The sequence below is a fragment of the Rhinatrema bivittatum genome, chromosome 1 (assembly GCF_901001135.1).
Source record: "Rhinatrema bivittatum chromosome 1, aRhiBiv1.1, whole genome shotgun sequence".
Taxonomy (NCBI): Eukaryota; Metazoa; Chordata; class Amphibia; order Gymnophiona; family Rhinatrematidae; genus Rhinatrema; species Rhinatrema bivittatum.
The window spans coordinates 127,103,245-127,129,433 of record NC_042615.1 but is presented as its reverse complement, the minus strand read 5'-3'; the positions used below and the strand labels follow the sequence as shown (position 1 = coordinate 127,129,433).

The 26,189-nt window shown below is 42.9% G+C and overlaps 1 protein-coding gene across 5 annotated transcripts in view; it reads left to right on the top strand.

The window, feature by feature from the left end:
• SLC7A2 (solute carrier family 7 member 2) overlaps nt 1-26,189 on the top strand; it is a 300,155-nt gene that overhangs the window by 111,357 nt on the left and 162,609 nt on the right. For all 5 annotated transcript variants that reach the window (XM_029587078.1, XM_029587087.1, XM_029587093.1 and 2 more), the window contains exon 2: nt 1,778-1,828. The gene's annotated coding sequence lies outside the window, so the exon portion shown is untranslated. The remainder of the gene's footprint in view (nt 1-1,777; nt 1,829-26,189) is intronic.

Genomic DNA, 26,189 nt, shown 5'->3' with positions numbered 1-26,189 from the left:
ACTGTTACATTATTGAAAATGTGACTTTTTTCTCAGTGAAACTTTTCTGTGTAAACATATTGAACAAACTTGGCTATGTACGGACACAGGAAAAATAAAATTAGAAATCTAATCATATGGATGCATATTGCATGCTCTTTAGTACTTAATGCTTCAGCTCTAGATGCCATTTTTTTCAAACACGGAGAAATTTTAACTAAATTCAAATAAATGTCCCCAGGGTTATATTTAGGTCTGGGGAGGAAACAACACAAGTAGAATTGAGTATTTAAATCTGTTTGCATTGCTTTGCCCCTGCAGAAAAAACAGGTGCAAAGCACATGTGTGTAGTACGGTATACGAGAGAGAGAGAGAAACAGCACATCCTGAATGTCCCTTTCCATTTTTTCCACGTAGTACTCAAAGTTGTTGAATAATGATTGCTTTAATAAACTGAGATGCTATGAGCTAGAAATTAGAGCAGCCACCCACAGGCAGCCAATAGGTCTTATTTTTACACAGTGGCTTTGAGCACCAGTCATGCACTTTAAATGGTCCTCAGGTAACAGGTTTCTTTTGAGTTGCCTTCACGGGGCAGCTCTATAACTCTGACATCGTATCTGGTCAAGCGTTGAAGTTACTTTTTTATACCTTCAGCCACTGAATAGTATAGTGCATTATTCAGCTCAGAAACTGAGATTCCCAGTCAGCACTACTCTGTTGTCAGAAAGAAACTCTTAAGGAGTTTACGTTCCAGGACAGTGAGGTAATCGGGAAGATCCAGATTCGATTCAGACTTATGGTTTGGATAATTGGAAAGCCCAAATCAGCCAACTAGAATAGTCAGTTTAGAGTTCCTGTTGAATAAAACATTTAACACAGTTATGTATCCACATATCTACATGGTAAGCCCTCAGATTCTAGATGCAAAATCTGATGTTTGTTTTCTGTTGGGGCTGAGCTCTGAGAGGAGTAAAAAGATGATGAAGAAGAAGAAATATTCGGTAGGAACATACAAGTACATGTATCCTTCATGTTTTTCTGACGTGAGCTGGGGAAAAACCCACTTCAGCAAACAGCATGGTCTCACAATTCCCAAATGTTTGTTACAGCTGTGAGCATTAAGACCACTTTGGCTTTCAAGGTTTGCTAGGTGCTCAGTGAAAAGCATTTCCTGAAATACGTTAGTTCCTCCCACTGGGTAGATATGATGTTGGGATGGGTGGGACAGGATTACTTGTACTACAGTTGCAAGCTGCTCTCTTGGAGTCCGGTGGACACAGGGCCGGCGCGTCCATTAGGCGAACTTCGGCGGTCGCTGAGGGCGTCGAGCTGTAGGGGGCACCGAAGAGCAGCCACGTGGTGCCGCAAGCGGGGCCTATCCCGCTCGCGGCAAAGAGAAATAGAGAGTGTGCGCTTCTCAGGGCCGTGAGAAAACACAGTCGCACCGAAACAGGTGGGGGGCGCCACCCCGGGGGGGGGGGGGGGGCAGTGCAAGGGTCGCCTAGGGCGCCCAATACCCTTGCACCGGCCCTGTGGACATGCATCTGTAATGGGATAACGTGATGCACACGATGCCCGCTGTGTGATTTAGGGAGTCATTGGCTTGGAAGGATTGAATACGCTGTCTAGTATTGCAAGTCAAAGGACCTGCTTGGGAATACTTAAAAAAGGTTGAGAACTCCCTTCTGTTGTGTCTGCTACAAGCTGTATACCACTTTATACACAGCTTTGTGAACTCTAATAACCCATGAACTGTAAACTGGATATTGAGAAAGTTATAACATTTTGTTTTCAGAAAGAAAACTGAGTTGAAAACTACGAGATTGAATCACTTTTGCAAGACCTGGTAAGTGATGACTTTGCAATGTGTTTTTCTGCCTACAAGACCATCATGTTTATAAAAGAGAAATGTTTTTTTTTTTATAATGAACTGTAGTATAGTTGGAACCAGGTCTAAGGTAATTTTAGCATTTTATGGAACTATTTTGCTTCCAATAAAACAGACCTATTGAAATATGATACCTTTTTCCATGCGTCCTTATACAATGAATCCAAGGACTTTGTAAACTGAAAGAACATTAGATAGAGATTTTTTGTAATAGTTACTTTGTGTGTGTTTCAAATACATGAAGTGCAATTTCTATTTAATTATATTGAATAGTGTTTGATTTCCATATACTGGAATAATCTGTGTGTCCTCCTACATATAAAAACAAACTTTAAAATGATTAAAAACATCATGTTTGCTTGAATAAACTCTAGGATTTATTTTCATGATGCTACATAGTTTGATAAAGATTATTTGTGCATTATATTGAAGGATAGTTGTGCAGGATTGTTTCAGAGAAGGGCAAAAGATTGTGATCTGTGATTGTGATCTAAAACTCCACATGTTGTCTTGATATTACCACTCAGACTGAGTTTGCTCAACCATGGCCATGGATGGAAATAAAAACTGGAGAAACTGAATGAGATTTTTACAAAATCCTGCTGAAACCTGCATACTGGGTAGATTTTTTGATAAAGGTGGGGGGTTGTGATATGCTGCCCATCTGGTAATATTGTCCTGTCCTAACTAAGGATAGCAGCACCTAGGGATTTGCTGAAAGCCAAATGAGATCAGCAAGTTTAAGTTTAATTGGCATGTAAAGTCAAGTGCTGGCAGTACTCCTTGGGACCTTTCTGGAGAGGAAAAGGTGAAGGCCACATTAGGTTTGCTTTCTATGATTTGACCTGCCTTCATTTTTTTCTTTTTCTGTTTTTAAAGCATAGTAAATTGTTTGCCAGGGAAACCTTTTGGACCAGTTTGCAACCTTTCATGGAACAGGTGATTGTTTCCCATGAATCACTGTGATTATAAATGTGATTATATTGTATTAAAACAGTGACTTCAAAGTTTTTTTAATGTTTGGGTTTCCTTCATTTTTAAAAAGGAGAGAGGAAAAAACATATTTTCTGATGGGAAGAGGTTATTCGATCTGTGTTCAATCATGATGAAGAATAAATTGACTAGTTGGGAATATTGCCAATATGCCCCACCCACTGATGATTTTTAGGAATCATCTGGAGTTAATGCTTATGTTGATTAAGAGAGAGTCAATCCTGCAGAACACAACTAGATTATTAATTGTGAAATAATTAGAATGAGGCCTGGTCTTTTTTTTTTTATATTTTAGGGGTAGTGATCTAAATAAGATGGCAATATAATTGATAAACAACTTTGGCCTGGATTTATCAAAATGCACTAAATATCGCATGTCATAGGAAAAGGGGTGTGTTTTATGGTAATAGGCAGTTTATTGCAATTATACCTATGCAAAGTGCTATCTTAGCACAAATTGTGATAACGTTTTTGCACTACTGGGGGGACCATGTTTAGTAGTTTTAAGCGCCTGGAGTCCCAGACTAGGGGAGAGAGAGAGAGAGAGAGACCATAATGCCCTCGCACTAGATTGGTATTTATATCTCTATGGGATGCCCACGCGAGGTGCGATTTAGGTATTAGTGTAGGGGTTAGGGCCACTTTGATATTCCAAGTGATTCATACGAACAAAACAGTGCTCTCCTGCGAAGATTTGATGACCTTCGGAGTGAGGAAACTCATCCAAAGATGAGATTTGTGCAATGTTCTCTCAACCTAGCTTGATGGACTAGGTAAATTAAGGAAAAACTCATTTAAGTTTCATTAACATGGGCTGTTAATGTGAGCTAATTAATGTGCATCAACGGCCAATGTCAGCACACTTTGCACATTGGCCTGTTAGGTGGTTTTTCATAAAAGATTCACTAAATTAGGTGGCAAATACATATGTAAATTACACCAATTTTCAAAGCGGATTTGCACACATAAGTGCGCTTTGAAAATTATCCCGCAAGATTTACTCGCATACAGTTACATCTATGTATTTATTTATTTATTTTATATACCGTCGTTCCGAATAAAGATCACAGTGGATTACAACATAACATTCATATTATGGCATGCTTTATACAATGACTAAATGTAATCGCATAACATACATATTATACATTGGCATGAACATTGACTTAATGTAATCAAGTGAGATATAGATCTACGGGGTGTTCTGGTGTTTTAACTAAAGATACTGGGATAAGAGATTAGTGGTTTTATTTTGGCGATGTTTGAGTGTGATGAGCTATTTAGTTCTGTTAGTTTATTAATGTCTTTGACTATATTGGTGCTTGTTATGAGCGCAGACAGTTTTAAGTTGTTCTTATTGATGTTTGCTCTGATTTCAGGTAAGTTTTAAGGTAGGTTATAAGCATTTTTAAATAACCATGTTTTCAGTTCACTTTTGAATTTCTTTCTTTTTGGGGTCAGTCGTATCTCATAGAATTTTAGAGAAAATTAACGTGTATACTTTTGAAAATGTAAAAGTATGTATATAAGTCCTTGCCCCTTCCCCACCCTGCTCATGGGAACACATCCACATATCAAGTGAGCGGTTTTATAACTGGATAAACCTCTGGTATACTGGTGGAAATGCCTTTGAAAATTGCCTTCCCTTTGTTTTGTAGGGCATAAGTTAAGGAGAGTGTTTCTGGTGCTCAGAGCAGCACAGAGGTAGAAACTGATGTACTAACATAGGGTATTTATTGCAGGGTAGTGGCTGTTTTGCATACAGTTTTGCTATAGATGGTAATGAGCTCGCAGCAAAGAGCTCCTGTGGTCAGCCAGCGCCATTTTGGAACCAATGTGACCCTGCTTTGCTAAAAGACATCAAATTTTCAGGGGAAAGGCTTTCATCCTCAGGTTTTATGTAATTTCAGATGAGGATATGTTTAAATGTGTTTTCAAGGAGATGGTTTTAAAGGATGATGAGTTAGATGAACTCAACTAAATTACTGTGAACCTGGAAGATAGAGTAGGCCAGATTGACAACTAAAGAGTAGCAAATCACTGGAACCGGATGGTATGCACCCCAGGGTTCTGAAATTTCAGATCCATTAGTTAAAATTTGTAACCTATCATGCATTGTACCTGATGACTGGAAAGTGGCCATTGTAACCCTGATATTTAAAAAGGGCTTCGGGGGTGATCCGGGAAACTATAGACTAGTGAACCTGACTTCAGTGTTGGGAAAAATAGTGGAAATTATTCAAAAGATCAAAATCAGAGAGCATATAAAAAGAAATGGTTTAATGAAACACAGCCAGCATGGATTTACCCAAGGGAAGTCTTGCCTCACAAACCTTCTTCATTTTTTTGAAGGGGTTAATAAACATGTGGATAAAGGTGAACCGGTAAATATAGTGAATTTGTATTTTCAGAAGGTATTTGACAAAGTCCCTCATGAGAGGCTTCTAAGAAAACTAAAAAATCATGGAATAGGAGACGATGTCCTTTCGTGGATTACAAACTGGATAAAAACAGGAAACAGAGAGTAGGATTAAATGGACAATATTCTCAGTGGAAAAAGGTAAACAGTGGAGTGCCTCAGGGATCTGTACTTGGACTGGTGCTTTTCAATATATTTATAAATGATCTGGAAAAGGGATACAGTGAGTGAGGGTAATAAAATTTGCAGATGATACAAAATGAATTCAGAGTACTTAAATCATATGTGGATTGTGATAAATTGCAGGAGGACCCTGCAAATGGCAGATGAAATTTAATGTGGACAAGAATAAGGTGATGCATATAGGGAAAAATAACTCATGCTGTAGTAACACAATGTTGTTCCATATTAGGAGCTACCACCCAGGAAAAAGATCTAGGTGTCATAGTGGATAATAAAATGAAATCGTCGGCTCAGTGTACTGCGGCAGTCAAAAAAGCAAACAGAATGTTAGGAATTATTATGAAAGGAATGGAGATTAAAACGGAAAAAGTCATAATACCGCTGTATTGCTCCATGATGAGACTGAACCTTGAATACTGTTCAGGAGCGGATTGGTCTATTGAGGGATCGGGCATCTCCTGGTGGGCCAGTCACACTGGTCACGTGATCTGCTGAGAAGTGCTGTGACAGAGAGCAACTTACCGTGGCTGGAAGAAGGGCTCAGCGGGGCGGGATGCAGCTCAAACCATCACGGCTGGATAAAGGGCTCCACGGGGCTGAGATGCAGCTCAAACCACCATGGCTCGATGAAGGGCTTAGCGGGGCCACGATGGAGCTCTACCCACTACCTGCTGCAGCCCGTAGAGAAAGGCTTACCTGGCTGGAAGAATGACATTTCTGGCAGTTGCATGGCCACCAGGAGCATTTTCCTCCTCCTGCCTGCCCTCCAGCAGTAAATAAGGAGCAGCACTGGTGTGGGCAAGGCCTAGCAGAACTGAGGATGCCTAAGGTATATGTATGAGAGAGAGCATTTGTATGTCTGTGGGTATGAAAGAAAGAACTTGTGTCTATGAGAGAGCCTGCATGTGTGCATGCATGAGGGAGAGGGAAGAACCTGCATGTGTTCATGAGAGAGAAGGGAGAACCTGCATGTGTGCATGAGAAACAGAGAGAGCTTGTGTGAGTGTATGAGATAGGAACCACTTGCATGTTTGTATGAAAGAGCCTACATATGTGCATGAGACAGAGTGCCTGTATGAATGTTGAAAGACAGAGTGCCTGCATGTGTGTTTGAGACAGAGGGTCTGCATGAGTGTTTGAAAGTCAGAGAGCCTGTGTGTGAGCCTGCATATGTGTATGAGAGACAGAGAGAGCCTACGTATGTGTGAGAGAGAGTGCCTGCATGTTTGTATGAGAGAGCAACTGGATGAGTGTTTGAGAGAATAACTGCATGAGTGTTTGAGAGAGAGAGCCTGTGTATGAGTCTGAATGTGTGTATGAGAGACAGAAAGCCTACATATGTGTGTGAGAGAGAGAGAGCGCCTGCATGTTTGTATGAGAGAGAGAGCGCCTGCATTAGCGTTTGAGAGAGTGAGCGCCTGCATGTGTCTGAGAGACAGAAAGCCTATGTATGTGAAGGGGAGAGACAATATAAAGATTGTGTGGCCCCCTTCCCCCAAATCCACAATCTCTGGGTGAGTGGAAATCAAAAGGTCCTGGTATTTCTTTATTTAATGGTATGGAGAGCTGGAGATTTTTTAATCCTATTTTAAATTTTGGGGTGTTATTTCATGTGTCTGCCCCCCAGCCCTAACTAAATCCCCCCCTCCCTTTGTTAAGAAAGTTCCGCGTGCCCGAGGCAGGCGTAACTTGCGCGTGCCGGCCAGCTGCTGGCGTGCTATTCCCTGGCCCAGGGGCTGGTTCGGAGGCCTCGGCCACGCCCCTAGAATGCCCCGGGCCAGCACCACGCCCACAGCCCCGCCCCCGGAACGCTCCCAAATGCCGCGCCGCCCCCGATATGCCCCCGACATGCCCCCAAGCAAAGCCCCGGGACTTACGCGCGTCCTGGGGCTTTGTGCGCGCCGGCGGCCTATGCAACATAGGCGCGCCGGCGCGCAGGGCTTTTAAAATCTGCCCCTTAGGTAATAGCCACTGCTATTACTGTCATTAGTAGCATGTCATCTACTTTAATGTCTGGGTACTTGCCAAGTACTTGTAACCTGGATTGGCCACTGCTGGAAACAGAATGCTGGGCTTGACGGACCCTCGCTCTGACACAATATGGCAACTTCTTACCTTCTTGCCTTTGATGGATTTTGCTTAGGAAAAAATACAATAGAAATTTGTTAGGCCTCTGCACATCAGTCAAAAAAGAAAGTACTTCACTTCAGTGGGAGATGTTGTCTCTTAGATCTCACACACATTCCCAGCTATAAATAAAATATTATAGGCAAACCATTGCCATTTCTTCCTTTAAATGTTCTCAAGAATGCTGTAGATAACCTGAGAGTATTTATTTAATATACATACTAGAAATGTGATTTGGCCTTCGTTATCGTTTCCCGCGGTTCAGATCAAAATATTTTCAGCTGTCCTGAACCGAAAAAAAACAAACCACCCCAACCCTTCAGATTTAATTCATTACAATCCCCCACCTTCCCAACCCCCCAAAACTTGCCTAAAGTCCCTGGTGGTCCAGCGGGGTTCCTGGGAGCGATCTCCCGCTCTCGGGCCATCAGCTGCCAGTAAACAAAATGATGTCATGGCCCTTTGCCCTTACCATGTGACAGGGGCTATTGGTGCCATTGGCCGGCCTCTGTCACATGGTAGGAGCAATGGACGGCCGGTGCCATCTTAAAAAAATGGCACGGGAGGAGAAGGACAGGTATTTTTATGGCTTTACAAAGGTACTGTTTTACAACGATCTTCAATGTGTCATTACAGTAGTATCTACTACATTTCAAGCATTTTAGTTACCGGAGTCTTATGTGCTAGCTGAGAAATCACAAAAAAGCATAAATCAGTGTGTCATTCAGAATGGGATTGGGGGTTGGGTTCCATGTGGGAATTTGATCTACTTTGGGTAAATGCACATAAAATCACTGCTGAGCAGACTAGATGGGCCTTTTGGCTTTATCTGTCTCATTTACTATGTTACTATAAGAAAATATGGTATATATGTGTAAACCAGAAGCTTAAGATTGCTCTTGCTCTGACAAGCAAAGACAAATTAAATTGCAAAGGGGAGAACCCTGCTTCCTCTCTGATTGGGATAAAGGCAAATGGTGACTTGTGAATTACATGGCAGAACTTTCTTGGTCAGATGCTTTTCTTTGAAGCCTACAGAAGTCCTTGCCCATACAAATGTTAAATTACCCTCTGGCTCTACTACAAGGGGTGGGGGAGAGGGTGACATGACTGGAAGCCTGTGGTATTATCCCTTGAACTGCAGAGACACCAAGTGGACCTGGCTACAGTTGCTGGGATTAAATGGATATTTTGGCAGAAGGAAAATTTTGAGTTCAATGGACCTATGACAATTCTTGGAATCAGAACCTGGGATGTAATCCTGGACCAGAGCCAATGAGGAGCAGGGGCTCGATTGCTAATGAACGTTTTAAATTATGTTTAACAGAAAGATTGTCTTTTGTACAAGGTCAGACAGGCAGAGCGAGGAAAGGTCAGAAGGACATAGCAATGAGGTGAGGTTCCTCTCCCAGCCACATGGCTGCTATCACAATGGAAAGAGCAGTTGCAGACAGAGGGGAGCGTTCCTCCTAGCCATAGTCTGTAAAATAGAAATTATATGGTAGTGCTGAGAAAGCAGTGATTTTTTTAATTTTGTAATGAGGGAAAAGTGAGTTCCAAGAATTTTCTCACCTTTTGTTTCATTTATAGCTAGAAGAACAGTATTTAGAATAGTATCTGCATACATTCTGTATCAGGCTGACTTAGTTGCAGGGAAATTCAGAAGATTTGTCACAATTTTATATAGAATAGAGAGGGAATTTATATATATATATATATATTTTTTTTTTTGTGAGAACCGGGACTTAAATCTCCTGAAGCAAGTGGACACTGCAGCTGAACTGAGCCCAGGATTTCAAGAATCTGCATCGGCTTTATCAAGCACAAAGTGGAGCAGCTTGCCTAAAGAAAAGGAAAACAGAATTCATGTGAGGCTTAACTGAGAACTTATATTATTATTCTGGCCAGAATTTAGGTGGGAGTTTGAAGTATTTTGCAAGTTAGATACAGAGAAGGGCTAGTGATTTTTCTTTTATATCTTGCAGCCTGATTTTCCCTGCTTTTCCATGTTAATAAAATGTTCTTTCCTTTTTATTATAATGCCATTTGTCTGTGTTTTTTTTTATAGAGTATAAGAATCCTAATGCACTGTATAACTGTGCATGCACTGATTTTATATACAATACTTGCTTTGGCTACATAAGTTGGGATTTATGTTATCACTTATTGTTCTATTCTCTGCTTCAGCCTCTCCTCTCCATCCCTGGGAGACCCTTTAGTTGTGTGGGTGCATTACATGTGTCTGATCCTAAACACATAGCTGAGAGGTAGAGTTATTTTTGTGGCCCCTCCTACAATAGGGAAGAGGTTTACATATGGATAATGTTTTTTAATCAAACAGTGGGGTTTCTTAAAGAAACATCACTTCAGATTGTTTATCAACGTTTTATATTCAATAATTATGACTGGAGTACCATTTCTTAGTTTCTGACAGTACTACAGAGTCATGAGATTGTTAAAGTTGGCCATCTTATAGTTATTCCCACAATGCCCACACATTACAATGCAAATAAATAGACAACTCTGTAAGGCTCATAGGGGCCAATGTTTCAAGTGTGCTAATGCTTTCACAGGCATTAATGTACATTAAAAGTGCTGTAAATCTATGTAATCAAGTAAATTAGCAGGTAAGCATTTTAATGCAAAACTCTGGTAGTGGGATGCAAAACTATGCAAAATAGTTGATTACAGAGGCAAAGTATAAGCACGGCCAGGCCAGGCTCAAAGAGAGAAAAAGGATAGTCTTATAAAAAGTAGCAGGAAGAAAGCAAAAAAAAAGGTGGTAGCACATACAGTGCCACTATACTGCCTTCAATAGGGAGCATCTCCTTCTCTCCAGGGCAAAGCCCGGGGTTTGCATGCATGCTTGGTCTGCAGCCTTTGGGGAAAATTGATACGAATTATGCCATTGAATTATCAACAGGTTTTACCTGCGTTAAGTGTACTTTAATAGGTGAATTTTAAAAGGATTACGCCTTCTCTTTTCTCCTGATTACTTTCTGCATGCAGTAGTCTTTTAAAATTCACCTATTAAAGTGCACTTAACGCAGGTAAAAACCTATTGATAATTCAATGGCATTTATCGTAACAATTTTCAAAAGCCCACTTATGCATGTAAAGTATATTTATGTTCATAAAACCCAGTTTAAGTGTGCAAATCCTTTTGAAAATTACCTCCTTAAAATACACGTATGTGCATAAAACCTATTGACAATTCAATAGCATATGTCCTAGCACATTTAGGGGTAGATTTTAAGAAATTGCACACGGGCGTCCATGTGCGCGCACTACCCGGCGCGCACACATGGACGCTCAATTTTATAACATGCGTACGCAGGTGCCTTTTATAAATCATGGCAGCCACACTACTCTTGTTATGGTTTTGAGGTGTTTGGGTGGATTCTTGGGTTCTGAGGGAGATGACCAAGCCTATGGGGAGGAGCCCCGTGGGCAGCCACAGTACTGGGCTAGACTCAGGATACACAAACACTGAATTGTCTTTATTATACAGCAGATGTAAGCCACCAGAGGTGGCAGTAGTGAGCAGGTTCTGAAGTAGCAGTCCAGGGACCCTCGGCAGAGGAACCCTTCTCACCAAGTTGATATAGGGAGATTCCGGTATAGGGTTCCCAGCACGGCAAAGCTGTAGATGAGATAGACTGAGAGATTTATTACTCATTAGATGGTAGCTGTGTGTGTAGAAGGTTCCCACCAGCAGAAGTAGATGGTTCCAGGCACCGAGGCAGGGAGAGCAGACCCTCGACGAGCGAGTACCTGATCCCAGTAAGGCACCTGAAAGAAGAGGAAGGACGCCGAGGAGTGGGTACCCAGGTTAGTAGTTACCCCGAAGGGCAGAGAGAAAGAAAGCTTCCAGCGGGTGCACGGAAGCGGCAGAGCAGCGCAGACCGGACGAATCCAGTCCAAATCCAATCATTCCAGACTTCCAGTCTTTGCTAACTCGATTAGCTAGCAAGTAAGGGCAGGCTAAATACCTGGATGTTGTGACGTCACTCGAGGGGGACGCCCCCGAGGTTCGCGCCATAGTCAGAATAAAGGTGTGGGTAGCACGCACCCTAGTAGGCCCTTGGGAGGAACATGGCGGGAGGTAACGCCATAGCCGTTCTGGGGACGCCAGAGAGGGTGGCTAGCAGACGCGGCAGTAGCCATTTTCCCAAGGTAAGCGGGAGGAATCAAGAACAAAGTGAGGCATACGGGGCAAAGCCATCTGAGACTGACAGACGCAACAACTCTAAAGCTTGTGTTGATGGCCTACCCTGATTAATCCCTACCTCCCCCCCCCCACCCTCCAGTTCTTACCTTCTGATCTTACTTGTATATAGACTCCAGTTAGTAACCTGCTTAAGCCTTTATATATAAGCCTTTATTTATAGACCTGTATATATATATATACCTGTAAATAGCCTGTTACAGTTGTTTGATTGCTTTAATTTCTTTGCCCTCTGCTCTATGTATATTCCTCCCTGTTTCCCCTCCCCGTTGATTGTAATTTCAGCCTTTCAGTTACAATGTGAACCGGTATGATGTATGCTTACTAATGCCGGTATATAAATGTTTCAAATAAATAAATAAATAAATCTTTTGCTCATTTGAATTTCGACCTGAAGAAGAGGGCATAAGCTCTCGAAAGCTAGTCATGAAATGCATTGTTATCACCTTTATATATATTTTTTGTTTTTATTTGTTAAACATTTTACTTTCTGAGTTACATTAGCACCGACAGTGTTAAGAGTTAAATAAATACTTCTTCCAGGTCACTGGTGGGATGGTTTGTTCTGCCCTGTCCCTGCTGTTTGCTTTGCAGCTTCATGTGATCCAGTCATTTTTGTGCATTGCTATATGTGTGAAATTTGGCAGACCGGACCTCTGATCAACCATGACTGGGTTTGGATCAATGAACTTGCACTCCTGTTAGGACTGTAGATGACTGTTTTTAAGTAGATTAGTAAGATTTCTAAAGCAAATCTTATTAGAAGGTAAGAATTATCTTTGAGAACAAGCTTAGTTAGAAGTACATCTAAAGGGTTGTTTTCAGGGACACCAGCTCAAGTTTCTGGAATAGTTCAGACTTCTTGAAGCAGATAGAACTGGTTAAGATGATTTCAGCAGGCCAATGTAGGCAGGGTTTTATGTCAGGGTAAATATATTGCAAGTCCGTCGACTAAGTTTAGAAATGTATTCTGTACCCGCTTAGCAAAGTGCTTGAGTCCTCGCCCTATATTTACTGATCCTGCAAGTGCTTGAAGTTAGCTAACTTGAATCCAGATATCTAGTTACATTTCATCTGCAGCATTTTCCACAGATTTATCCAGCTCTGGATTCTTTTCCTTTAAAATGAAGGGGAAATCTTGTTACGTCCCAGTGAAGTGAAATAACAGCTCCCCTCCATTTTGTAGTATGTTGCAGTCCTGATCAATGGCCAGAGTGGCAGCATCCATGTCTGTTTTCTTAATTTATCTTTTAAAATGTGGACGAAGAGCAATTACACTTATTGTTGTACAAGAAGGCACCGTTGAGGACACTGAATCGTAAGTGCTCCTTTCATGGCCTGAATATTCTGTTATTAGTACATTGTTGTTATTCATTTTAATGGGAGAGCAAGAGGAGTACTTTAGAATACATTGCACAGTTTTGTGCATAAAGAGGCCCATTTTTAAAGTGGCTGCCAAGCTTGCAGGCCCAGGGGTACTTTGTACCTGTGGACCTGCAAGCCAATTTTCAAAAGAAAACTGTCTGCTAGCAGAGTTTACCTTAAAAAAAAAAATCTGCTGGCTGGCCTGTGCCGCAGGAAGTCTTTGCCCTGCGTGCTTTTCAGGTTCAAAGTACGCAGAATAAATTGATGAAAAGTTGGTGCGGGGATTTCAGAATGAAGTCCTCTTGCTTGCTTCACCTGACCTGCCCTAATACTGCCTACTGCCTTGCTACATTTTCCTACAGAGGGAATGCAGTTTTTTAAACTGTGGACAAACACCTTTATATCTGTGTAAATCCCCTTTGAAAATTGCCCCCAAAGTGAACAGGGCTGGTGCTTCTGTTATGGTTTTGATGAATTTGTGAACCCCGGGCCGAGGTGAGAGATGTCTCCGCCCACAGAGAGGAGCCCCATGGACCTCACCATCGGTGGGCGTGATCTCAGTGATGTAGGACACAGCTGTGAGAGAGACTTTATTAAGGAGACAAGATAGTACATAACCCGAGGAGCGGGAAATGTAATAAACACAGTCTTATAGCAAATACAGTAGTCAAGATGATGATGTAGATACGAAGGTCAGCAGGCGATGACATAAAACAAGGGCATTGCAGACTTTTCCCACCGCGGGCCCTTTAATTGCGGCAGAGGCGTGTGCATGCATGCATAGCAGGATACCGATATTGGGGGTCAGCAGCATTTCCAGCTGCAATGACAGCAGAAGCAGAATCAGGACCACCAGGGGTAAGCAAAGCTGCTCAGGGGGCCTACCCATGAGTGGTAAACCTAACAGTACCCCCTCCTCAAAGCCCCCTCCTCCAGCCTCCTCTCTTTGGCTTCTGAGGAGAAGAAGGTAATCTTTATCAACTGGGGGTTTGAGGGTACAGTAGCAGGATCCAGAGATACTTTGACTTTGAAGACTGAAGAGAAGAACCACACAAGGCACAGTAGAAGACTTGAAACAAAAATCAAGACGAGACTTAGATTACTCCAGAGAGAAGACACCTCCTGAAAGTTGAGAAGGCAAATGAAGGCGCCTCATGAGAAAGGGCCTGTCACATGGAGACGCTCATCAAGCTCATGACCTTTGCAATCTGTTAGGGACCCAGCCCAAAGGACTGTCAGGAACACAACCCAAAGGTTGGTGTCTAGGAGGTAGCCCTCTGGCCACTCTGAAAGCCCATTCAGACTACAGGTATGTGTGAGTCCCTGTGCCATGACTTGACTGACATAACCTTGGGGGCTGGCTGTGATCCATTCCATTGGCGGGTGAGTACATCCAGGCACAAGCTAGGCTAAAGCTGAAGACTCGGAGTCCAAGCAAATCAAGGAGCCAGGCAAAGAATGAAGACAGGGAATCCAGGTGAGACAAGGGACCAGGCGAAAACAGAGAACCAGGACCAAACAGACCAAGGTATGACCAAGGCTCCAGAAGAGAAGGCATAGGAACTTCGGAACTCAGAACCAGAACTCAGGAACTCAGAAGACTTGGAACAGGACTAGGAACTCAGGAGCAGGACTCTGAGGACTTGGAACAAGAAACTGGTCTGAAGGCTGAAGACACCGGAGTGCTGAGGCGGACTGAAGACACAGGATGCTTGCAAGATGTTAACACAAACTGAAAACACCAGAACGTTGGACCAGGCTGAAGACACCAGGTGCTGGAACAAGTTGAAGACTGAGACAGTGGAACAGGTAGAAGACCAGAGCTCTGAACTAGGCCAAAGACACAAAGCACTGGAGCAAGATGAAAACCAGGACGCTGAATGAGATGCAGACAACAGGAAACAGGAGACCTCAGGCAACCTTGTGAAGGCCACAATGGAAGGTCTAAAGAGCCCTTTTATAGGGCTAGCTGGCGATGATATCACATAAGGGTGCCGTGGGGCTTTTCCCAACACGGGCCCTGTAACTGCAGCAGAGGCACGTGCACACACGCCTAGCAGGACACCGCATCGGGAGTCAGCGGTGTTTCCAACCACAATGACAGTAGAAGCAAAGTAGGAGCTGCCAAGAATAAGCGAAGCTGCTCGTGGGGCATACCCGTGAGTGGTAAACCTAATCAGTGTGGTTGAGGAAAGAAGAGAGAAGCCCAGTGAGCTGCTGGTGGAGCCCATCCTATTGATGGCCAAAAAAGAGGGGAGGGGCCTATTGGGGCCACTGGCAGAGTCCATCCCACCAGCAGCTGAAGAAAAGAGGAGCAAGGCCTGGTGGAGCGATCCTGCTGGCAGCTGAAGAAGAGAGAGAGAGAAAGTCCGGATGGGGCCACAGATGGATCCCATCCCTCTGGCAGGTAAAGAAAAGATAGAAAGAGAGCTCTGGCAGGCTGCTGGCAGCCAAAGAAAAGAAGGGTGAAACCCATAATGGCCTGGTAGGGCTGCTGGCAGAGCCTATCTTTCCAGTGGCCAAAGAAAAGAGAGGAGAGGCCCGGCATGAGTGAGCATGTGTCAGAATGAAAGAGAGAAAGTATGTGTGTGAGTGAGAGAGAGGGAGCAATTGTGAGTGAGAGGAGGACTGTGTGTGAGTGTAAGAGAGAGACGGGAGAATATGTGAATGAGAAAGGTAATGTATGTAAAAGTATTCAAGTAGATTTTAAAAGGCCCACATGCGTAAAATCAGGGAGATATGCATGTGGCCAGGCCTTGCGCACACCGAGCACATGTTTAAAAAAGGCCTGGTCACGCATGTATCTCCCGATTTGTGCAGAGTGCCGGGCCTGAAGAAAGGGGAGGGCCGGGGGAGCGGGGTCTAGGTGGGGAGGTGCATACCGGCAGCTGGCTGGCATGCCGAACTTACTCCTGCTCGGAAGAGTGGGTAAGTTCTTCAACAAAAAAAGAAAATGCTAATTAGGGGAGATTTAGGGGTCGGGGAGGAGAGGGGAAGAGGAAGGAAGGATAGGGTTAGGGAACTGGGCAAAGGCCCAATTGCGTCAATTTGTGATTCTTTTAAAATCCCCCCCTGCACATGGAGGAGGCCACTCGCCCACACATGCACGTGCGGACATTAAAATACAGCGCGCATTTGCGTGCAGGAATTGCATTTTATAATGTGCGCGCGCTGATGCGCACACGTTAAAAAATAGCCACGTCCATGTGCGCGCCAGGAACCATGCACATATGGACGCACACGCAGGCCTTTTAAAATCTAGCTTATTGTGTGTAATACCTCTCTCCATTGGGTAGACTGAATTAGGGGCCACACAGTTTCCAGGGCAGCTCTCTAATGTCCCGGAATTCTCCTTCTCGCTGCCATTTCCTTCAGTATCTCATGAGTTGCTGGAGTTTACCAGCAGGGAAGAGGTATAAACATCCAGGGCCATTGGTGCCGTAGTGGAGATCTGTAACACAGTTATTCACTCTCACCTCGATATCAATCACTGATTCCCCGATTCTCACTGTAGATGAGCTCACTTGGCAAGGTAGGCACCCAAAACATGACGAGGAGTCAAATGGTGATGATGTTCAACAAAAAAAAAATATTACTTTAATTTGAAAAATAAGATCCAGGCCAGTATTGCAAAATCATAAACAACAGAAGGAAAATCATAACTACACAAGCCACAGTCTCTTTATCCATAGTGAAAACTTTTCTAGATCTTTTTCCTTTCACTAAATCAGTGTTCAGAAATCTCTCCCCATAAAGGGAGGGAAAATTACCTTCTTCTCCTAGCATATGCCAAGGAGGAAAACTCCAAACCCCTATACCTCCAAGTGAAGCAGCAACTAATCTTCCAATTCAATTATATCTTTCCCATTGTTTACTGGTTGCAGGGTAGATTCACTGGAACTCCAGCCCCTCCAGCAATGGTGTACTATTTCTTGCGTCAGGAGCTGGTCAAAAAGAAAAATCTCCAACTTCTAAACAGTACTCCACCCTCTTCCCCTCAACTGATCCATGACAATCTCAGGGTGAACAGAAAACAACTGACTGGAGAACAGAGGGATTTTTTATTCTTATTTGTTTTAATTATCCTATTCATCATCTATTTTCAAATACTTATTCTTTTTATTTGTATAATTTTACTATTATGATTGATATTTTATATTTTATGTTTCTTGATTTTGTTTCTTGTTATATGAGGAATAGTGATGTTTCTGTTTTTCTATTCTTGCACTGCATACAGAGTCTGGCTTCTTGTGGTTCCCGTTCAGTTTTTGTCTGCATATATATTTTAATTTTTTATGATCTCCTTATTCTGTATTTAGTGAGGATCTGCCTGTGTTCTGCATGCGTGACCAAAGTGGGGTGTTCTGCTAGCATATAGTTTCTGAATAGGGATCTATAGCAGCTTGGTTTTTTTGGTTTCCTAATAGGGCCTGGTATGTTGCTGTTTGATAGGCAGCTAAAAAGGTAGCCACATAAAAAGTAGGCCTGTAGTGGGGAGATTGGGGCAGAGCAAGTTAGCCGTACAGGTTATGCGGCTAACTGCTGATATTAGAGCAGGTCTAAACTTAGCCGGTTGCTGAGTCATACATGTGTATTCAGCGGCATAGCCGTGCCACTGAATAAACATCGTAACTTAGTCGGATAGGTTCTCATCAGCTAAGTTACTTAACCACCACCACCCCCCCCCCCCCCCCATCTTTGGGATTCTCTCAGGATCCTTTTTAAACCCCAAGGAAATCTCCTTTCTGGAAGGCCTGAGGGCTCTGACCCTCAGCCTCATCTGCCTTCCCAGGATGGATGAAAGAACATGAGCCATGGTGAGCTCATGGGTTTTGTTAAATCCCTCTCCTTGATGAGACGCCTCCCACTGGGAGCACTGTACATGCCTAGGGTCTCTGACCTCATTCACTCAGCATCTGCGAAGACTCTGATGTAGGTGGTAAGGGACACTTTGGTGATGCCCTTTTTTATTTTGAAAAGCAAGAGGTATACTAATACTCTTCAGAAAACAAATCAAGTTCTTGTAAGACAAAACAAGTTCCTAAAGGTATGTATATGAACTTGTTAATGGCATTTAAAAAATATGTGTTTTAATTTGCCAGTTTTATTGCAATCTTTCTAAGTACACGTTTAATCAAGTGTATTTGTAGGTGTTTAAACATTTGGGTTCCTTAGCTAGACTGCTTCAGTTTAGAAAAAGGCAGCATGCTATTTTTACTAAGCTTGCTTTTTGTACCGTAAATGTAAAGTGGGTATTGAAGATTACTCTTGTCTTGATTAATTTGCCTCTGGGACCATTCATGGGAGTAGATATTCTGTAATCTCTTTCTGTGCATGGCATACTGCTTGTCTTGCCAGGCTTAACATTTTTGCAGAGAATCAGTCCAGCTATGCTAGGAACTGAGGTTTCATCATTTCCTTCTTTTTAGCAAGACCGCTATTTAGTAATTCCATTGATCATAGTGTAAACAAGAACTTTCTACACATGGAAAGTAAAATGCAGCGCAAGAGGGTTTAATGACACGAGATAGTACTCTACCCTTTCAATGTTGAGAGCTATGCGCAAATCTTGGCCAGGATTCCAGGTGAAATACATTTTGTGCTGTCTACTTATTACCTAATAGTTTTTCCACATCACAAAATTATGCACAGTTGGTGATCTCTGTCAGCAGAGGTGGGGCCCAATCTATCAGGATGGGTTTTTCCACTTGGCTGATCACCATACCACTAGGAGGTTGTTGAGTTTAGTCCCACCTGGGACACATTTCTTCATAATGCTACACAACTGTGGAACTGAATACTGGGAGGCCCCAGTGCTCTGTTGTCTAGTGAGTGCTACAGTTTGTGGAAATAATGACGTACTCATGGGGAATGGCCTGTTTTCAGGTGTCTGAGGCTACTAGATAAAGGGGTGGATTTTAAAAGGTTGCGCGCGCGTCCATGTGCGCACGCTACCCGGCATGCACACATGGACACCCGATTTTATAACATGCCCATGCAGGTGCGCGCATGTTATAAAATCGGGGGTCGGCGCACTCAAGGGGGTGCACATTAGTGCAACTTGTGCGCGCCGATGCCCGCGGCCTTTCCCCGTTCCCTCCCAGTTCGCTACAATTTAGGATCGGCCTGGGAGGGAACTTCCCTACCCCCTAATCTAACCTTCCTACTCCTTCCCCTAACCTTCCCGCCCCCTAGCCCTAATCTAGCCCCCCAAAAGTTTTAACTTGCCTCTTGCGCCTGCTTGAAGCAGGCACAGGTTGCGCGTGCCAGCAGCCTGCCGGCACGCGATCCTCTGACACAGCGGCAGATGGCCACTGTGCCAGGAACCTCTAGCCCCGCCCCGCCCCCGGACTGCCCCCTCCCCGCCCCTTTCTCGAAAGCCCAGGACTTATGTGCGTGGCCGGACCTTTTAAAATAGGCCCATACGCGCGTAAGCTTTTGATAATCCGGGCCAAAGTGTGTAATGGTATAAGCCTCTATAGTGGATGATCTGTAGAACTGCTAATTTCCAACTAGAAGATTGCTTGTTCTTATTTTAGCTTTTATGTATTTACTCAACAAGCAAATTAAAAGGATAATGTAGGTTTAAGTGCATTTTTTAGTTTTATGGGTAAGAATGCATAGTACCTGCTTATGCTTTGCATGAATTCAGCCCGTATTCTTAATTCTGTAAGCATTAAAAATTCTTAAATAAGATAAAAATGGATTCATTCATGCTTAGTATGCCTCAGTGGTGTAGCCAGAACTGAAATTTTGGAGGGGCCTTAGCATGACCCTACAATGGATTTCTAAATAGTCTGCAACAGCCATCATGCATTATGAGTGACATTTTAAAATATTTTAATTCTGTTAGTCCAAGTACTTACCAACATTAAAAATTCCTTATTAATCTATTTTAATTTATTTTATGTCTATTGCAGTTTATAAATACACAATATCATGTAAAAAGTAAACAAAGAACACTTAACAGAAACATCAGATCCAATCACGTAATAAAACAAATATTAATATATTCTTTTGTAATTTCTCTTTCTAGCAATGCAGAGAATATCATAACTACAATACAACAATGATAATCATAATAATCATGATAAAAAGATTTGCAACAGGTGCAGAACAGAACTAGGACAAGCAAAAAATTCCTGTGTCACTTCAGTGACAGCAAACCAAATTCCCTTCACTGCCAAACAATTAGTGAAGAAATGCATAACCCTGAAAAAAAAAATACCTAGAACTTTACCATAATCATAACAGCAGTAATTCTCAGGACTCAAATAGCAGCAACCTTATCTATGAAAAGGCAGCAAGGCAAACATTACACCAGGTCCTAGAACACTAATATACTACTTAGTGGGCAAACAGAACAAACCAGACTGCTACAAATTCATACAGATACATGCTAGTCAAAATACTGTATCTCTGTCACACAGGCGCAACACAAACAGACCCGTACCTAATGCAAAATAAGGGACTACAAATTAGAAACAAAAACATGCAGACAAAACTGAAATGGAAAGCCAGAGAAACCAGACTCTCTGTGAACTCTGGAATACTGAGCAAAAAACAAAATACAAATATGAAAGAAGTATACATTCCCAAAGATGGCATATTCCAGTCGCTGAAAGGCAAAATAATTGGTTTTTCTTACCTTTGTTGTCTGATTTTGTTTTTCTAATCGGTTGATCCCAGTTTCTTTTTTCTTCTTGTCTGTCTTTTTTCTTCTTTCTGTTTTTTCTCTGTCATCCTGTCTTCTTTCCTTCTTCCTTCATACACACACACACACACAGGCTCTTGCTCACATGTACTCTCACGTACATGCTTTCTCTCACACATTTACACAGATTCCCACACACACACACACAGGCTCCCACTCCTTCCCCCACAGGTTATCATTCTCACATGCTCTTACATGTATGCTCCCATTCCAACAAATACACTACACAGGATCTCAATCTCACATTCTGTCTCTCACACAGGCTCCCATTCCCCCTACAGACATACATAGGCTTTCACTCTTACATGCTCTCTCACACACAAACACACAGGCTCTCACATGCTCTCTTACACATGCAGGCTTCTACTTCCATACATACATATAGGCTCTCACTCTTACATGCTCACATACCCAGGCTCTCACATGCTGTCTCCCATTCCCCCTAACAGACACATACACAGGCTCTCACTTTTACATGCTCTCTCACACACAGCTTCATATTCCCATATAAACATATAAGCTCTCACATGCTCTCTCTCACATGCTTCTGCTCCCACTTCCATACATATGTACACACACACAGGCTCTCACTCTCATATGCAGGCTATCACTCTCACACACCCATACATTCCCTCTAGACACATGGGTTCACACTTCCACATGCTCTCTCTCTCATACCCCCCAAATAGGCTCCCATTCACATCTCTCTTCAAGCAGGCTCCCATTCACACACCCAGATGCCCATTCACAAACACACACACTCCCACAGGAGTCTCCCATTAACACACAGACACACACACCCCCAGGCAGGCTACCATTCACACTCACATATACACACACACAAAAAATACAGGCAGACTCCACATCAAAAGCAAAAGGGGAAGCCTGTTCTGCTGCTGCTCTTCATTTGCCTGCCTGCAGTATTCAAAACTTGCGAGGCTAGCATGTCCTCTATGCTGATCTCGCAATGCATGAGATCAGCATAGAGCACTTACTGGCCTTATATGCTTTGAATGCCACAAGGTCGGCACACATGTAAGAGCAGGAGAACGGGTACCTTCCGGTGAGGATTTTTTGTTTCTTCGACCACTGGCCTCCCGGTCCTGCTCCTCTTCTCAGCCACTAGTCGGATGGGATCCACCGGTGGCCTTGTGGGCCTGCTCCACTTCTCGGCCGCTGGCTATCCTTCTCTTCTTGACTGCCAGTGGGATGGAGTCCAATGCTGGCCTCCCGAGTATCTTCCTCTTCTGTGACAGGGCTCTCTTCCTCTTCTGTGACAGGGCTCTCTTCTTGGGCCACTGGGCAACACTGATTGGGTGGGCCTGAGGCCTTCCCATGGCTTCACCACGGGTATGCCTCTTTCCAATTGTGTCATTAAGAGGTCCATATTAAGGTGTTTCATCCAGATAAGTTTTTTAATTTCCTGTTGCATTCATTGGCTCCAGCTTATCTGGCTAAATCCTTATCTGGGTAAAAAATTAACTAGATAAGTCAAGGACATTTTGAGATGGCTTGAGTTATCGGGTTAAGTTATTTGGATACTTCTGTTTGTGCTGTGGAGTAGTCTAAACATCAGAATAATTTTGATTTAGCTGGGTATATTTAGCAGCACAGCAATGCCACTGAATATCCAGTTCAGGTTATCTGGATATCTTACCTAGACTGTCCATATAATGGATTTGGATGGGGACCCTTGATGCTGAGGAGTGGTGGCGCAACCTTATGGGAAACCCACTAGGTCCACTCGATTAGCAGGTGGAGAAGCCCTATGGTGGGACGGACTGATGCTTTGCCTAAACCAGATACCTCCCCTGCAGGTTGAGCTGTTGGGTTGAGTAAAAACATAAGAACATGCCATACTGGGTCAGACCAAGGGTCCATTAAGCCCAGCATTCTGTTTCCAACAGTGGCCAATCCAGGCCATAAGAACCTGGCAAGTACCCAAAAATTAAGTCTATTCCATGTTACCGTTGTTAGTAATAGCAGTGGCTATTTTCTAAGTCAACTTAATTAATGAACTTCTCCTCCAAGAACTTATCCTATCCTTTTTTAAACACAGCTATACTAACTGCACTAACCACATCCTCTGGCAACAGATTCCAGAGTTTAATTGTGAGTTGAGTAAAAAAGAACTTTCTCCGATTAGTTTTAAATGTGCCACATGCTAATTTCATGGAGTGCCCCCTAGTCTTTCTATTATCCGAAAGAGTAAATAACCGATTCACATCTACCCATTCTGGACCTCTCATGATTTTAAACACCTCTATTATATCCCCCCTCAGCCGTCTCTTCTCCAAGCTGAAAAGTCCTAACCTCTTTACTCTTTCCTCATAGGGGAGCTGTTCCATTCCCCTTATCATTTCGGTAGCCCTTCTCTGTACCTTCTCCATCGCAATTATATCTTTTTTGAGATGCGGTGACCAGAATTGTACACAGTTTTCAAGGTGTGGTCTCACCATGGAGCGATACAGAGGCATTATGACATTTTCCGTTTTATTCACCATTCCCTTTCTAATAATTGCTTTTTTGACTGCCGCAGCATACTGACCCGACGATTTCAATGTATTATCCACTATGACGCCTAGATCTCTTTCTTGGGTTGTAGCACCTAATATGGAACCTAACATTGTGTAACTATAGCATGGGTTATTTTTCCCTATATGCATCACCTTGCACTTATCTACAGTAAATTTCATCTGCCATTTTGATGCCCAATTTTCCAGTCTCACAAGTTCTTCCTGCAATTTATCACAATCTGCTTGTGATTTAACTACTCTGAACAATTTTGTATCATCTGCAAATTTGATTATCTCACTCGTCGTATTTCTTTCCAGATCATTTATAAATATATTGAAAAGTAAGGGTCCCAATACAGATCCCTGAGGCACTTCACTGCCCACTCCCTTCCACTGAGAAAATTGTCCATTTAATCCTACTCTCTGTTTCCTGTCTTTTAGCAAGTTTGCAATCCACGAAAGGACATCGCCACCTATCCCATGACTTTTTACTTTTCCTAGAAGCCTCTTTTGAGGAACTTTGTCAAACGCCTTCTGAAAATCCAAGTATACTACATCTACCGATTCACCTTTATCCACATGTTTATTAACTCCTTCAAAAAAGTGAAGCAGATTTGTGAGGCAAGACTTGCCTTGGGCAAAGCCATGCTGACTTTGTTCCATTAAACCATGTCTTTCTATATGTTCTGTGATTTTGATGTTTAGAACACTTTCCACTATTTTTCCTGGCACTGAAGTCAGGCTAACCAGTCTGTAGTTTGATCACCCCTGGAGCCCTTTTTAAATGTTGGGGTTACATTAGCTATCCTCCAGTCTTCAAGTACAATGGATGATTTTAATGATAGGTTACAATTTTTACTAATAGGTCTGAAATTTCATTTTTTAGTTCCTTCAGAACTCTGGGGTGTATACCATCCGGTCCAGGGGATTTACTACTCTTCAGTTTATCAATCAGGTCTAGCACATCTTCTAGGTTCACCGTGATTTGATTCAGTCCATCTGAATCATTACCCATGAAAACCTTCTCCATTACGGGTACCTCCCCAACATCCTCTTCAATAACCACCGAAGGAAAGAAATCATTTAATCTTTCCGTGATGGCCTTATCTTCTCTAAGTGCCCCTTTAACCCCTCACAGGCTTTCTGCTTCGGATATATTTTAAAAAGTTTTTACTGTGAGTTTTTGCCTCTACGGCCAACTTCTTTTCAAATTCTCTCTTAGCCTGTCTTATCAATGTCTTACATTTAACTTGCCAATGTTTATGCTTTATCCTATTTTCTTCTGTTGGATCCTTCTTCCAATTTTTGAATGAAGATCTTTTGGCTAAAATAGCTTCTTTCATCTCCCCTTTTAACCAAGCCGGTAATCGTTTGCCTTCTTTCCACCTTTCTTAATGTGTGGAATACATCTGGACTTTGTTCAAAAATAACATTCTAGAAGCAATGGCCACACCTCTTGGTCACTTTTTACTTTTGTAGCTGCTCCTTTCATTTTTTTTCTAACAGATTTTCTCATTTTATCAAAGTTTCCCTTTTGAAAGTTTAGCACGAGAGCCGTGGATTTGCATACTGTTCCTCTTCCAGTCATTAATTCAAATTTGATCATATTATGATCACTATTGCCAAGCGGCCCCACCACCGTTACCTCTCTCACCAAATCCTGTGCTCCACTGAGAATTAGATCTAAAATTGCTCCCTCTCTCGTCAGTTCCTGAACCAATTGCTCCATAAAGCTATCATTTATTCCATCCAGGAACATTATCTCTCTAGCGTGTCCCGATGATACATTTATCCAGTCAATATTGGGGTAATTGAAGTCTCCCATTATTACCGCACTACCAATTTGGTTAGCTTTCCTAATTTCTCTTAGCGGCTTCCCTAATTTCTCTGGCAGCTGACAGATCTTAGGTGAGTCCCTACAGCGGTGGAAAGAACAAGATTCCAAGGCCAGGTTGAAGTCAAGGCAAGCAGTAGACCAGAAGAACCAGTAGACAGGCTGGAGGTTAGGGCAGGCAGCAAACAAGGTCCAAAGCAATGGTCAGGTTTGGGCAGCAAACGAGAATGGTCAGGGTCTAGATCCAAGGTCAGGGTCCAGATCCAAGGTCAGAATCCAGGAAATCAGGGTAAGGGAGGACAGAAGGCCAGACTGAATAATGGCAAGGCAGGGGACATAGGAACAATGCAGGAGACAGGAACAGGACTTGAATGAGGAACACAGGAACACAGCACAGGACAAGAATGTAGGAACAAGGCAACATGCACTGATGTGCAGGCACGAAAAGAGACCTGTTGCTGAGGTAAGGAACTGCTGCAGGGCCTGAGCTTAAATAGGCCAGTAGGCTGACGTCATCACAGGGCCGCTCTAAGTCTTCCTGGCAATGTAGCTTATTATAAGAGCATATGCACATGTATGCCTATGGGAGGGCCCAGGTTGCAGAGATATGGTAGTGTGTGTGGCTGGATCAGGTGGTGTACCTACCACGTTGAGACCGGGCGGATCCTAACAGTCCATGGCTGAATCTGTTCAGTTTATTTTTTTTTTTATGCACCTGGTGTGTCTTTTGCCACAACATTGCTTCCAACCACAAACATAAGAACATAAGTACACCTAGAGGTAGATATTTAAAAGCCATTTAGATGGATAACTCACAAGTTATGGGGCGGATTTTAAAAGGCGCGCGAATAGCCTACTTTTGTTTGCGCTCCAGGTGCAAACAAAAGTACGCTGGATTTTAGTAGATACGCGCGGAGCCGTGCGTATCTGCTAAAAACCT